Genomic DNA, 10572 nt, shown 5'->3' on the forward strand with positions numbered 1-10572 from the left:
GTTCTGCCTGAACTGCTGGGGTTGATTGCCTGACAAACGAGGACGATTGCTGCTTCCAGGCTGGGGTCCACTGATCTTGCGCTTACGATCTTCCATCTCCTTGCGCTTTCTCTCCGTCATGATCGCTCTATCAATCAGGTGCTGGAATGTCGGGAAAGTGTGATTCATCAGCTGATACTACAGAGGGTCAACCAAGCCTCTCAGGAAACGGTACTGTCGCTTGGCGTCGGTGTTGACATCTTCAGGAGCATAGCGAGACAATTGCAGAAACTTGTCCCGGTACTCACTGACAGACAATGGCCCTTGCTTGAGGGCCAGGAACTCCTCCTTCTTCACTGTCATCAGACCTGCAGGCACATGGTACTGACGAAAGCTACCTCTGAATTCTTCCCAGGTGATGGTGTCGGGGTTGGCATGGGTGGCGAGGTAAGACTCCCACCATGACTGGGCTGCTCCTCTCAACAGACGGGGACCATACAAGACTTTCTCCCTGTCATCGCACTGAGCGGTATGCAACTCCCGCTCCACAGTGCGCAGCCAATCTTCAGCATCCATGGGGTCAGAAGAATGAGCGAACGTTGGTGGATGACCTCTCATGAATTCAGCACGCTTGTCTCTGGGCATCTGAGGCATCTGAGGCTGGGGTGGTGCTTGCTGCCGCTGCTGCTGCTGCTGCTGAATGGCGGCCAAAGTCTGACTGATGGCTTGAACTGCCTGAGTCTGCATCATAAACATCTGCTCGATGGACATCGGGGGCGGGGGCGGCAGCTGCTGCTGCTGGGGCGCCTCATCTTGCTGACCAGCTCGCTCCTGCTGAGCACGCCTTCCTCCTCTGCGCCTGTTCTCTGACATCTGCAGAATGCGACCACACATCAGAACTGATCTGGCAATTCTTGCAGCATAAGAAAAGAGAATAGAATTCTTCAACAGCACTGAACAGATGAGCATCTTCACTGATCTCCAACACAGACCACACAGCTTCTCAGATAGAAAGGAAAGTGGAATAAAAGGTTTCCCAACTATATAACTAACTTTATTAACATAATATGTAAACCAAAATGCAGGGGATACCCACACTCTGGTGACAATCATTACAAAGATCCAAACCAAACATAGTTCATCATGACAAACATAAATGCACAGGATATAGCAAACTACCCTGTCTAACTAAGACTAACTAAGACCGAGACTAACGCTAAGACTGAAGCTTCTATGTATATATTTCGTATTAATTACAAGATCCAACTCTAGCGATCTATGGTTCTAGATTTATCTTGGTCTTGCAGTCGGGATTGCCATAAGACTGGTGTCCACGCTGAGGTGAGCGGTACGGGTGCTGAGTCCCAACGGGAGCGGGGGAACCACCATCCAAATAACGACGTTCCGCGCGCTCAGCCCGCAGCAGGGCGATCTCAGCACGAGCCCTACTCAGCTCGTCTAATGCATGGTCCAGCTCCGTGTTTAGCACGGCGGCTAGGTTGACTGTGCTGCTCAACCTAGGATTGCCCTCACCGACAGGTGAGACAATCACGCCTCCTGTGCTGCCAGATGAACGGCGGGGGTAATACTTCAGGTCAAGACCGTCAGCTGCCCCACCGAAAACCGAGCAGTAGTGCGAAAGCGCACGCCGTGCAGCATCTTGCATGGCTGCCTCAGCTGAGTCCCGTTCAGAGATAGAATAATGCTCTGAGCAGGCCTCTGCACCCTGGAGACTGTTCTCCGGACAGCGCACCAAACAAGTTGCCTCCCAGCGATCCGGGTAGACCCCGCGACTATGCTGGTAGACCACACAGCGATACTCGACGGACCAAGTATGCCGGTCAAATGCCCGACGTAGCAGGGTGTCGAGCGCATCGTGGAAGTGACACCCGCGAGCAGCGTCGCGAGTGATGGGTCGAGCAACCCATCCTTCCGGCTCAGGGTTAGCAGAGAAGTCGGTGTCGTGGCTCGAGCTGTCATCGCCATCTCCATCGTCTAGGTCTCCTCCAGCAGCTACTCCAGAAGCTGGGGCGCCCAGTGGTGGTGCAGGGGGCGGCTCCAGAGGAAGCACAGGGGAGCAGCTCCTCACAGACTCTATCTCCTGGTGGAGCGAGAAGGAAGAGCTCTGCTGCTCCTGTCGTCGACGCTCCTGCTCCTCACGCAGGCGGTGGTGTAGTCTCTCCAAGTGGCTGGACTGTCCGGCCACGGGACGGCGAAGCGGACGCTCAGCAAGGCGGGAGGGTAAGAAGGGGATGACTGACTTTCGTGCAGTGTGTCTAAGTCGAGCCATCTACAAAAGACATCGCAAGCAAAAGGGTAAGAACAGAATTAATATGACCAGCAAATAATGAATCATAAGTAAATGAAGGATTGGAATAAAACATGATTTTCAGCAAGGTATAGTATATAGTAGAACATAGGTTTGGTCGGTAGGACCAACTTTTGAAGAGATATCAAAGTCAAGGTAGGGACAGAGGTCTATAGTCCTTAGAACGACCATTCTACTCTAGGTTAGCGGTCCTACAGTCAGCACGGCTCTGATACCACTTATGTCACACCCGGTTTTAGAAGGCAAACCGAATGCGAACCATGTACGTGCCAGGATCAGTTATTCACGTACACAGCAGTTACATAATATGGACATCATCACACAGTGCTCAAAATAGTATTAATAAGGGAAATAGTCGATTACATCATACGTCTGAGACGTCCATATAGTTCTTACAATAAATCAAAGTGCGGAAAAGAAACGTAGATAACGTGGCCTTCACAGGCAGCCGACTGGGGGTTGCCGCTAACCCACACCTAGAACTCGTCGTAGTCTTGGAACTCCTGGAAGTCTCCTTCCACAGCTTCATCTTCGCCTGAGCAGTGGTTGCAATGCTGACAACCTGGGGGGGGTTTGGTGTGTAGAGCAAGGGTGAGTACACATCAACATACTCAGCAAGCATCCTGTTTGGCTGTAGTGGACTAGCTTTATGTGGGGATAAGTCAAGCAGTTGCTTTTAGTTGGTCAGGTTATTACTTACTAGTAGAAAGCCAGGTTTTAGCATTAACCCAAGTTATTAACCCGATGTACCCTTTCCAAACGGAAAGAATACCGCTTACCAGCACCATAGTCATAACCAAAACCATCAATCTCATAACCACCTGTACCACAATGTCTCTGATCAAGTACCACTAATCACTGGAGCTCCCTTGGCCGCTCATAACCGCGAGCACGGCTGATATATCAGTTTCATAACACTCTGCAGAGGTTGTGCACTTTACCCACAAGCCGTGATTCCCTCTTGCCTCGGGCCGATCAAACCCTTAAACACTACCAAGGTGAATAGGCAGGGTTTCACTACGTAGCCTTTACAAAGATTCCCCGGGGCTGTAGCCACCCGTTAGGTTTCCTAAATGCACCGCACTCCTCCCCAAGGGGCGAACCCAAACTTGGCAGAGCGAGCCGCATACACCGAGCCCCATTGACGGCACGACGGCTAAGTGAACTACACCCCGGATCCTCTAATTATTCAGCTAAGGGCACCCCATTCCACCCTCATGGTTGCACTGTTTTCCCGGGCGGTCATCCATAGAACAGGTCCTTACGGAGAGGCACTCGAGAAACCGCTCGAGCCCCCTTGAATACCACAAGTACAACATCATAATAAGAGAAGGGAAAACAGCGTATCATAGATAATCTCATCATGTTCATTGATTAGAGTTGAGCAATAGCATAAAGCTAAACAGTAATAATCCAACCCAAATAGGTAAACAAGGACATGGATAACAAAAGCTAGTCAATCCTTAGGTATAAAGGTGTAATGCGGGAGGTGAATTAAATAATGAATAGGACAGAGATAGGTCAAAGGACACTTGCCTCCACCAAACGACTGCTGCTCAGGGGCTTCTCCTGCGAATTCCTCGGGCTCTTCGACCGGATCGTTCTCTATGCGATTGCAAACATACATACATCCATCCACATTTAATACAAAAGAACAGTACACCATACAAGGGAACAAATAAAGTGAATATGCATCAAGTATGACATTTGACATTGCATTTGTTATGGTTAGAAAGAAACGGGAAAGGGTCTCGCAGGGGGTTAAATCTTATGCACTAACGATCAATTACAATTGGTTCTTAACAAAAGAATTCTGTTATATGCGCTAGTGGGAACCTAATCATTTTAAGTTGATCAACATCGCACGAGATAAACAATTAACTACATGAATCAATTAGTATAACGGAATTTTAAATTAAACTTCCTATTTCAATGGCATTAATAATGATTAACCTACCTAAAACAAAATAGCTATGATCACAGAAAGTAAATAAAATAAAATAAAAAACAGAGGGGGGGCGGTTGAACCGGCCCTAGGGGCGGTTGAACCGGCTGGGGCAGGGCGCGCAGGGGCGGCCGAGCCGGGGCGGCCGAGCCGGCCGAGCGGCCAGGGGGGGCGCGGCCAGGGCGCGGCCAGGCGGGCGGCCGGGCGGGCGGGACGAGCCGGGCGGGCGGCCGGGCGGCCAGGGCGCGGCCAAGGCCAGGGCGCGGCCAAGGCGGCGGCCAGGGCGGGCGGCCGGACGGGGGCGGGACGAGCCGGGCGGGCGGCCGGGCGGGGGCGGGACGAGCCGGGCGGGCGGCCGGGCGGGGGCGGGACGAGCCGGGCGGGCGGCCGGGCGGCCAGGGCGCCGAGCGGGGAGGGGAAGGGGAGGGGGGATGGGGGAGGGAGGAGAGAGGGAGGAGGGGGGCTCACCGGCGAGGGGCGGCCGACGGCGGGGGGGCGGCCGGCAGGGGGCGGCGGCCGAGCAGGGGGCGGCGGCGGCTTAGGGCAGGGGCGGGTAGGGGCGGCGCTAGGGGAGAGAGAGGGAAAATGAGAGAGAGGGAGAGGGATTGGGGGGTTTTGGGGAAAAATAAAGGGAGGGGGCGGCATGGGCCAATTGGGCCCAAGGGGGGGCGCCAGGGGCGGCTGGGCCGGCCGGGGTCGGCCCACGGCGCGGGAGAGAGAGAGATAGAAGAGAGAGAAAGAGAGAGAAAAAGAAATAAAAGATCTTCTTCTTATTTTCGAAATCCGATCTTTCTACATGAATGCATTTGCACTTTCAAAGCAATCAAAAGAAATGCAAGGTTCGGCATGGTGCATCAAACAACATAAAGTACTTAGGGTTTTTCTTACACGGGAAATCCAAACCGAATCCCGCTAGAACTTTGGAAAAGGTCAAGGTTTAGCGAGGGGAAAAAGAAAAAGAAAAGGTAACGCCCGAATTTTGGCGAGTAAAGAAAAGAAAAAATTCAACTGCAAAAATTCGGGGCGTTACAGTATGCACCCGACACCCGTTTTTGGAATGGGTGACGTGCGGCAACGAAATTGCGCGAAACCACCCCAAACATGAGTTTTGGACCTAAAGTAGTGGATTGGGCATGTTCGTTGCGAAAAACGAAGAAATGGTTCCGGTGGCAAAAACTTGTGGTTTTATGCACCCGACACCCGTTTTCGGAATGGGTGACGTGCGACAACAAAATTGCGTGAAACCACCCCAAACATGAGTTTTGGACCTAAAGTAGTGGATTGGGCATGTTTGTTGTGAAAAACGAAGAAATGGTTCTGGTGGCAAAAACTCGTGCTTTTATGCACCGACACCCATTTTCGGAATGGGTGACGTGCGACAACGAAATTGAGCGAAACCACCCCAAACATGAGTTTTGGACCTAAAGTAGTGGATTGGGCATGTTCGTTGCGAAAAACGAAGAAATGGTTCCGGTGGCAAAAACTCGTGCTTTTATGCACCCGACACCCGTTTTCGGAATGGGTGACGTGCGACAACGAAATTGTGTGAAACCACCCCAAACATGAGTTTAGGACCTAAAGTAGTGGATTGGGCATGTTTGTTGCGAAAAACGAAGAAATGGTTCCGCTGGCAAAAACTCGTGCTTTTATGCACCCGACACCCGTTTTCGGAATGGGTGACGTGCGGCAACGAAATTGCGAGAAACCACCCCAAACATGAGTTTTGGACCTAAGGTAGTGGATTGGGCATGTTCGTTGCGAAAAACGAAGAAATGGTTCCGGTGGCAAAATCTCGTGCTTTTATGCATTCGACACCTGTTTTCGGAATGGGTGACGTGCGGCAACGAAATTGCGCGAAACCACCCCAAACATGAGTTTTGGACCTAAAGTAGTGGATTGGGCATGTTCGTTGCGAAAAACGAAGAAATGGTTCCAGTGGCAAAAACTCGTGCTTTGTATGCACCTGACACCCGTTTTCGGAATGGGTGACGTGCGACAACGAAATTGCGCGAAACCAACCCAAACATGAGTTTTGGACCTAAAGTAGTGGATTGGGCATGTTCGTTGCGAAAAAACGAAGAAATGGTTCCGGTGGCAAAAACTCGTGCTTTGTATGCACCCGACACCCGTTTTTGGAATGGGTGACGTGCGGCAACGAAATTGCGCGAAACCACCCCAAACATGAGTTTTGGACCTAAAGTAGTGGATTGGGCATGTTCGTTGCGAAAAACGAAGAAATGGTTCTGGTGGCAAAAACTTGTGGTTTTATGCACCCGACACCCGTTTTCGGAATGGGTGACGTGCGACAACGAAATTGCGTGAAACCACCCCAAACATGAGTTTTGGACCTAAAGTAGTGGATTGGGCATGTTCGTTGCGAAAAACGAAGAAATGGTTCCGGTGGCAAAAACTCGTGCTTTGTATGCAACCGACACCCGTTTTCGGAATGGGTGACGTGCGACAACGAATTTGCGCGAAACCAACCCAAACATGAGTTTTGGACCTAAAGTAGTGGATTGGGCATGTTCGTTGTGAAAAACGAAGAAATGGTTCCGGTGGCAAAAACTCGTGCTTTGTATGCACCCGACAACTGTTTTCAGAATGGGTGACGTGCGACAACGAAATTGCGGGAACCCACCCCAAACATGAGTTTAGGACCTAAAGTAGTGGATTGGGCATGTTCGTTGCGAAAAACGAAGAAATGGTTCTGGTGGCAAAAACTTGTGCTTTGTATGCACCCGACAACCGTTTTCGGAATGGGTGACGTGCGACAACGAAATTGCGAGAAACCACCCCAAACATGAGTTTAGGACCTAAAGTAGTGGATTGGGCATGTTCGTTGTGAAAAACGAAGAAATGGTTCTGATGGCAAAAACTCGTGCTTTGTATGCACCCGACACCCGTTTTCGGAATGGGTGACGTGCGACAACGAAATTGCGAGAAACCACCCCAAATATGAGTTTTGGACCTAAAGTAGTGGATTGGGCATGCTCGTTGCGAAAAACGAAGAAATGGTTCTGGTGGCAAAAACTTGTGTTTTTATGCACCCGACAACCGTTTTCAGAATGGGTGACGTGCGACAACGAAATTGCGCGAAACCACCCCAAACATGAGTTTAGGACCTAAAGTAGTGGATTGGGCATGTTCGTTGCGAAAAACGAAGAAATGGTTCCGGTGGCAAAAACTCGTGCTTTGTATGCACCCGACACCCGTTTTCGGAATGGGTGACGTGTGGCAACAGAATTGCGCGAAACCACCCCAAACATGAGTTTTGGACCTAAAGTATTGGATTGGGCATGTTCGTTGCGAAAAACGAAGAAATGGTTCCGGTGGCAAAATCTCGTGCTTTTATGCACCCGACACCCGTTTTCGGAATGGGTGACGTGCGGCAACGAAATTGCGAGAAACCACCCCAAACATGAGTTTTGGACCTAAGGTAGTGGATTGGGCATGTTCGTTGCGAAAAACGAAGAAATGGTTCCGGTGGCAAAATCTCGTGCTTTTATGCATCCGACACCTGTTTTCGGAATGGGTGACGTGCGGCAACGAAATTGCGCGAAACCACCACAAACATGAGTTTTGGACCTAAAGTAGTGGATTGGGCATGTTCGTTGCGAAAAACGAAGAAATGGTTCCAGTGGCAAAAACTCGTGCTTTGTATGCACCCGACACCCGTTTTCGGAATGGGTGACGTGCGACAACGAAATTGCGCGAAACCAACCCAAACATGAGTTTTGGACCTAAAGTAGTGGATTGGGCATGTTCGTTGCGAAAAAAACGAAGAAATGGTTCCGGTGGCAAAAACTCGTGCTTTGTATGCACCTGACACCCGTTTTTGGAATGGGTGACGTGCGGCAACGAAATTGCACGAAACCACCCCAAACATGAGTTTTGGACCTAAAGTAGTGGATTGGGCATGTTCGTTGCGAAAAACGAAGAAATGGTTCCGGTGGCAAAAACTTGTGGTTTTATGCACCCGACACCCGTTTTCGGAATGGGTGACGTGCGACAACGAAATTGCGTGAAACCACCCCAAACATGAGTTTTGGACCTAAAGTAGTGGATTGGGCATGTTTGTTGTGAAAAACGAAGAAATGGTTCTGGTGGCAAAAACTCGTGCTTTTATGCACCGACACCCATTTTCGGAATGGGTGACGTGCGACAACGAAATTGAGCGAAACCACCCCAAACATGAGTTTTGGACCTAAAGTAGTGGATTGGGCATGTTCGTTGCGAAAAACGAAGAAATGGTTCCGGTGGCAAAAACTCGTGCTTTTATGCACCCGACACCCGTTTTCGGAATGGGTGACGTGCGACAACGAAATTGTGTGAAACCACCCCAAACATGAGTTTAGGACCTAAAGTAGTGGATTGGGCATGTTCGTTGCGAAAAACGAAGAAATGGTTCCGGTGGCAAAAACTCGTGCTTTGTATGCAACCGACACCCGTTTTCGGAATGGGTGACGTGCGACAACGAATTTGCGCGAAACCAACCCAAACATGAGTTTTGGACCTAAAGTAGTGGATTGGGCATGTTCATTGTGAAAAACAAAGAAATGGTTCCGGTGGCAAAAACTCGTGCTTTGTATGCACCCGACAACCGTTTTCAGAATGGGTGACGTGCGACAACGAAATTGCGGGAACCCACCCCAAACATGAGTTTAGGACCTAAAGTAGTGGATTGGGCATGTTCGTTGCGAAAAACGAAGAAATGGTTCTGGTGGCAAAAACTTGTGCTTTGTATGCACCCGACAACCGTTTTCGGAATGGGTGACGTGCGACAACGAAATTGCGAGAAACCACCCCAAACATGAGTTTAGGACCTAAAGTAGTGGATTGGGCATGTTCGTTGCGAAAAACGAAGAAATGGTTCTGATGGCAAAAACTCGTGCTTTGTATGCACCCGACACCCGTTTTCGGAATGGGTGACGTGCGACAACGAAATTGCGAGAAACCACCCCAAATATGAGTTTTGGACCTAAAGTAGTGGATTGGGCATGCTCGTTGCGAAAAACGAAGAAATGGTTCTGGTGGCAAAAACTTGTGTTTTTATGCACCCGACAACCGTTTTCAGAATGGGTGACGTGCGACAACGAAATTGCGCGAAACCACCCCAAACATGAGTTTAGGACCTAAAGTAGTGGATTGGGCATGTTCGTTGCGAAAAACGAAGAAATGGTTCCGGTGGCAAAAACTCGTGCTTTGTATGCAACCGACACCCGTTTTCGGAATGGGTGACGTGCGACAACGAATTTGCGCGAAACCAACCCAAACATGAGTTTTGGACCTAAAGTAGTGGATTGGGCATGTTCATTGTGAAAAACAAAGAAATGGTTCCGGTGGCAAAAACTCGTGCTTTGTATGCACCCGACAACCGTTTTCAGAATGGGTGACGTGCGACAACGAAATTGCGGGAACCCACCCCAAACATGAGTTTAGGACCTAAAGTAGTGGATTGGGCATGTTCGTTGCGAAAAACGAAGAAATGGTTCTGGTGGCAAAAACTTGTGCTTTGTATGCACCCGACAACCGTTTTCGGAATGGGTGACGTGCGACAACGAAATTGCGAGAAACCACCCCAAACATGAGTTTAGGACCTAAAGTAGTGGATTGGGCATGTTCGTTGCGAAAAACGAAGAAATGGTTCTGATGGCAAAAACTCGTGCTTTGTATGCACCCGACACCCGTTTTCGGAATGGGTGACGTGCGACAACGAAATTGCGAGAAACCACCCCAAATATGAGTTTTGGACCTAAAGTAGTGGATTGGGCATGCTCGTTGCGAAAAACGAAGAAATGGTTCTGGTGGCAAAAACTTGTGTTTTTATGCACCCGACAACCGTTTTCAGAATGGGTGACGTGCGACAACGAAATTGCGTGAAACCACCCCAAACATGAGTTTAGGACCTAAAGTAGTGGATTGGGCATGTTCGTTGCGAAAAACGAAGAAATGGTTCCGGTGGCAAAAACTCGTGCTTTGTATGCACCCGACACCCGTTTTCGGAATGGGTGACGTGTGGCAACGAAATTGCGCGAAACCACCCCAAACATGAGTTTTGGACCTAAAGTATTGGATTGGGCATGTTCGTTGCGAAAAACGAAGAAATGGTTCCGGTGGCAAAATCTCGTGCTTTTATGCACCCGACACCCGTTTTCGGAATGGGTGACGTGCGGCAACGAAATTGCGAGAAACCACCCCAAACATGAGTTTTGGACCTAAGGTAGTGGATTGGGCATGTTCGTTGTGAAAAACGAAGAAATGGTTCCGGTGGCAAAATCTCGTGCTTTTATGCATCCGACACCTGTTTTCGGAATGGGTG

The sequence above is a fragment of the Zea mays genome, chromosome 7, assembly GCF_902167145.1.
Source record: "Zea mays cultivar B73 chromosome 7, Zm-B73-REFERENCE-NAM-5.0, whole genome shotgun sequence".
Lineage (NCBI taxonomy): Eukaryota > Viridiplantae > Streptophyta > Magnoliopsida > Poales > Poaceae > Zea > Zea mays.